We start from the raw sequence: 5,397 nt of genomic DNA on the forward strand, positions 1-5,397 counted from the left end.
GCTGGAAGGGGAAGGACCTCACACAGTCTGCAGTCCCATGACCCATCTAACAGGACAGCAGCTATGGAAGTTTCTGGAAACCCCTACCGACAGCCCCACTTTGCCCCATTCCGTGGCCCTTCTCTAACCCTCTGCAGCTATTGCTGGCTGTGAAATGACAAGCTTCTGAGGGGCCATTTGTCTGAGCGCTGGGGCCGAGTGGCAGGACCTGGCCCGTGTTGAGTGTTCACTGTTGGTTCTGACACACGTGTGCATGGTGGTCAGTGCGTTCAAGGGTTAGATCAGGGTCCCTGTGCCTTCTTGTGGAGAGACATTACTCAAGTGTTTCTGTGTTGTTGTGCAAACCCAGGACAGAAAGGGGGTGATTTATTGAGAAAAGGGAAGACTGAGGAGCAGATGGGGCCCTGATATTTCAGAGACGGCCTGTTCTCAGAGGCCCTTTGGGTGCCTAGAACTTGCCTTGGAGAAGGTCACTACCGGAGTGGGTCTGCCTGGGGTCGTTGCCTCCAGAGCAGACTGCTGCCCAGGGCCATGCCCTGGGGCTCGCAGGGTCGGTGCCAGGGAATCCTTAGGGCAGCTCTCAGGGTCAGCGCTGGCTGGGGCCGTTTCTTCTCGAAGACAGTGGTCAGGGAGCCTTGGCGATGGGGTGCAAGCTCTCCAGTGGAGTAATTCCCAACTGGAGGTCAGAGCGTGACAATGACCTGAGGACATCTGCCACCTCCGCAGTTTGCCCATCCCAATGGCCCTCCCCTGGGAGACTCACTGCTCTGACTCCCCAGTGGCTACAGGGGGCCCAGAGCGCCTCAGTGCTGTTTGCTGGTTCTCCTCCTCCCTTCACCCTTTCCTTTCTCTCAACAGCATCTGCAGTGCTGGGAGCGGATGTGACCCTGAAGCCTGGTGCCTCCATGACTCCTTTCACCGCACAGCCCTTTCCCCCGCCCACTACTGGCCCTGCACACCGGCCACCTTGGGAGCAGCACCTGCCGCCCCTCGGGACCCCGTCATTCCCTCCTGGCCGCCCCCTGGTGCTGCCCGCTTTGCCCAGGACACCTCTGGTGGCAGGAGATGCGGGTCAAGGCCCCTCTGGGCCTGGGGCTTGCAACATCATGGACCAGGTCAGGTCAGAAGGGGGAAGACCACAGCCCTCCCAGACTCAGACCATTGTCCTGACTCAGGCCCCCCTCAACGGGAGTGCTCCAGGGGCCATCTGTGGGGGTGCTGTGTGCCCTGCACCCCTCTTCTTGGAAGCCACTGCGGTGGAGACGATTATGCCCGCCTCGGCTTTTGGGGGCACCCAGGCTGGCGATGGAGGCTGGTATCCCGGCCTTCCTCCTCAAGCTCCACCACCAGCTGCCCAGCTGGCCCCCATCGTCCCCCGAGTGGACCCTGGACCATGGCCACACGGGGCTTCCAGGGAGGGTGGCCTGGCCGCCTCCCGGCCCAAGGCCTCGCTGGATGATGCCTGTAACCCCAAGAGTGTGTATGAGGACTTCCTTCGTTGGCAGTGCTTCAAGGCCCTGGCCCGGGGGCACCTTCCCCAGAGTCCTGATGCGGGAGCTCTTTGCTGCTTCCTCATGTGAGTGCACTGGGCAGGGCAGGGGGCACGCCTGGAGCTTTCACATCAGAGGAGCTGGGAGGGACCTGCAGGAGGGCTGATCCCGGGACGCTGGCAGGAAGGTGTGAGGGTGGGGTCCCAGTGATGGGTGCGAGTGCAGGGTCAGCCTCCAGTCCCGGTTCCCGGGCTGGTGTGGATGTGAAGCCGTGACAACAGCAGCTGGAAGGCTTGTCTTTGCACACAGACGCCTCCTCCCTCACCTGCCGGTACTCAGTCCTGCCGGGTGGGGGTGGGAACCTGGTGCCACTGAGCTGGGGTGGGCAGGTGGGTGGAGGCCAGGCTGCAGCCATGACTGACTCTGAGGCTTTACAGGCCAGCGCTGCGGTCCCTGTCCCGCCTGAGGCCCACCATGACGCTGGAGGAGGGAATAGGGCAGGCCATGCAGGAATGGCAGCGCAAGAGCAACTTTTGACCGGAGGGTCTATTCTGAGATGGCAGAAAAGTGAGTCAGGGTCCTTGGTCCCCACAGGTGGGGGGGGGGGGCGTGGGGAGCCTGACTTCGGGGCAGGGTCCAGAGGTGAGGTCTCATCAGAGAGGAGGGTGGTGGGAGGTTGTCACTCAGCACGGGGTCCCCGCAGCCCAGAGGCCCTTCTCTCCTGGGGAAGCCTCTCCCTCAGCTTCAGAGCGTGGGTGCTTCTGTCCCACCTCCTGGTAGCTCCCCCCTCCTCTGACCCTGACCCGTCCTGAGCTGGACATGAAGGCTCAGGACAGGCTGGGGGAGGTGCTCGCCCCGTGGGCAGACTCCAGCCAGAGGGGCTGTGCAGGAATGAGCTCAGCCAGCCTCCTGCCTCCACAGTGTCCAGGCCCTGACAGCCCCAAGGCCCTGGCTCTCCCATCCCCCACCCACTGCTGCCTTTCTCCGCTCCCGGGGCCTCCTTCTCAGCACAGCTGTGCCCCCCTTACCCCCAGGTTCATGGAGCTTGAGGCGGAGGAGCAGATGCAGTTTCAGAAGTTGCAGTTGAAGAAGGGGGCGCACACCCAGCCCCATCCTGCCCCACCGAGACCTGATCCTCGGGGAACCCCAGCCCCAGCGGTGGGCGGACAGCCAGGTAGGCCAGCACGTTCCCACTGGAGCCCATGGCCAAAGGCAACAGGGCCTAGGGCAGGCCACTGTCCCACCCACAGGGGCCCTTCGCCTTCAGGGGGGCTTTGGTCTTTCAAGGGAAACAGCCCTGAGAGTCGGGCCTCAGCGGCCCTTTGTCTGAATGGGGTCTGGACCTTGTCCACTTTCTCATCCCCTCCCCCCCGCTCCCTGTCAAAGGCCCCACATGAAGTCGGCTGAGAAGCGGGCTGGCTGCAGGGCCCCTTGGAGATTCGGTGGCTCCACATGTCCTCACACATGACTCTCTTGGGTGCTTTCCTCTGGCCTCTCCCCTCACATAGTCACAGGCTTCAGGTGGCCCGACCCAGCCGCACCCATATTAATGCCCCGAACACTGCCCTCAGCATCGCATGCCCTGGAGGTGGGAGCTTTATCCCCTCACGCTCCCTCCTCTTCCCTCTCTGCCCAGCGCGCACTACCAGGAAGGCTGTACCCAGCGCCCAGTGCGCTCACACAGCCCTGCTGCCCCGGGAGACCGAGTCCCGCAATGGGATCCCCCCTGAGGCCGAGCAAGAGGACATGGACATCATGGATGAGCCGCCCATGGGGGCGCCAGGTGGAGGATGGGAAGATGAAGAAATGGAGTGGCTGCAGGATGAAGATCTCCTGAGCTACCTGGACCAGCTGTGCTCCCAGGAAGACTTTGTCACCCAGGTGGGCTGGCTGGCAGCTCCGGGTCTGTAAGATCCCAGAGGGTGGCGCTGCAGCACCCAGACCTGGGTTCTCCCAGGCTGATGGGATTGGGCTCTGCTCTTTGTTCCTGAGCTGGGCACGTGAGAGTGTGTGTGTCTGTGTGTGCATGTGTGCGCTTTGTGTGTGTGTGGTGTGTGCTGTGTTCATATGGGTGTGCCCGTGTGTGTATGTGCATGTATGTTTCTGTGTGTGTGTGTGTTTCTGTGTGTGTGTGTGTGTGTGTGAGTGTGTGAGTGTGCGCACCTGATGACCATGATGGAGTAAAACACCCGCCTGAGCAGGAGGGCGGTGGGTCTTGGCTTTCCCACTTGTGCTCCAGGCCCCGCTGACTCCCAGTTTGCTCCCTGCCAAGGGGCTCACAGCCGCTTCCTTCTGTCCCAGGTGGAGGAGGTCATTGACCCCCAGTTCATAGAACAGATAATTTCCCCAGACACACAGCAGGATCCCTTGGCCCTAGCTGAGGAGTTGGAGCAGGAAGACGGGCTCACTGCTGCCCAGGTGAGCCAGGGGAGGGTGGACATTAGGGAGATGGGAGGGGGTCCCCAAGTGAGCCATAGCACCCAGGAACCCAGGGGAGTTAGAGGAGGGACAGGCCCTAGTGAGTCAGGGAGGGAGGGAGGGAGGTAGATCAGGGGTGGGGGCCTCAGGGAGCCAGGGGAGGGTGCACCCAGGTAAACCAGGGCAGGGAGCAGCCCAGAACCAGGACACACATGCCTGTGTCCACACCACCCCTCCTGCAGGCACTGCATGCCGCATGCCGAGGGGCCAGCCCTGGGTGGGAGCAGGACAGGACAACAGAAAGGAGAGGGCTACAGAGAGGAGGGGGTCGGGGCCCAGAAGGGGAGGGGCCACAAAGCTGGGAATATGGCACAGGGGACAGAGGAGAGACACATGACTGTGGTTGATTCCAGTCACGGTGTCCCCTCCCCCTCCTCCCCCAGTGCCATTGTCCCATCACCCACACTCCTCCTCCTCACACACGTGTTCAGCGCCAGTCACTGTCCCTTCTTCCTCCCAGCTGGTAGAGAAGCGAGTGCTGGCCTCCACGGAGGGGGGCGTGCAGGCACCCCCGAGTCACGGTGCTCCTCTGTGGGGACTCAAGTCCTTCTGAGTCTGCGACCGGCCAAGATGCCCAGAGGCGTGACCGTGGCCCCCAGTTGGGGGTCAGTGACAAAGCCTGCCCACCAGAGACTGACTTCAAGGACCAGCAATGGCGTGGCCCAGCAGGCGCCCACCGGCCCAGGCCCCAGGCCTTTGCTGTCTCTGCGGGGCGTCAGGAGCACCCACCACTCCGGGCTCGATGCCCCCCCTCTGCTCCCCAGGGCCACGGGCCTGCTGACTGTGCACTGGGATCCAGGGAGGCCTGCGTCCCCAGAGAGGCCTCTCCTGTCAGGGAGACTCGCGGGCCAGCGGACAGGCCCCGTGAGGAGGACGAGGACCTCTGCAGCCTGGCCTTCCTCTGGGCCTCTCCCAGCCGCCTGCTGCCCTGCGCGCTCTCTCTGAGTCCTGTCCCCGCCTCGGGCCTGGCCTGCCCTGGAGGTCGGGGGCCCCGGGGCGCGGCCCAGACCCAGTCCCTTCAGAGACAGAGACGAGGCCTCAGCCGAGCTGCACCTGCAGCGTCCAAGTCTCAGAAGCAGGCTCTGGGGGGAGGCCCCGTCCATGCTGAGAAGACCCCCCGTCCAGGGGCTGACCTCGGGGTCTATGGGCGGCCAGCACTGGCTCTGGGGCTGGTGCCCTCCTCACAGCCTCGCAAGAGGAAGTGTGACCCGTCTGACCCAGGGAGGGGGAGGAAGCGGCACTGCAGCCAGGATGGAGCAGAGGGGTGTGCCCCCCACTGCCAGCGCCCCGAGGGGCCCAGACTGCATGGGGCCTGGCTGTCCCCCAGAGGAGCCAAGGGCTCCTTCTCATCGCAGGGCTGATCCTGCTGTTCCACTGGCATGGGAGGATGGGAGGCACAGCCGGGAGGGTGGGCCCTTAAGGTGGGGGT

General features: G+C 63.6%; 1 pseudogene; it reads left to right on the top strand.

The window, feature by feature from the left end:
• Nucleotides 1-641: 641 nt before the first annotated feature.
• LOC102426614 lies at nucleotides 642-5,329 on the top strand (annotated as a pseudogene).
• Nucleotides 5,330-5,397: the final 68 nt, after the last annotated feature.

The sequence above is a fragment of the Myotis lucifugus genome, unplaced genomic scaffold, assembly GCF_000147115.1.
Source record: "Myotis lucifugus unplaced genomic scaffold, Myoluc2.0 scaffold_118, whole genome shotgun sequence".
Classification (NCBI taxonomy): Eukaryota; Metazoa; Chordata; class Mammalia; order Chiroptera; family Vespertilionidae; genus Myotis; species Myotis lucifugus.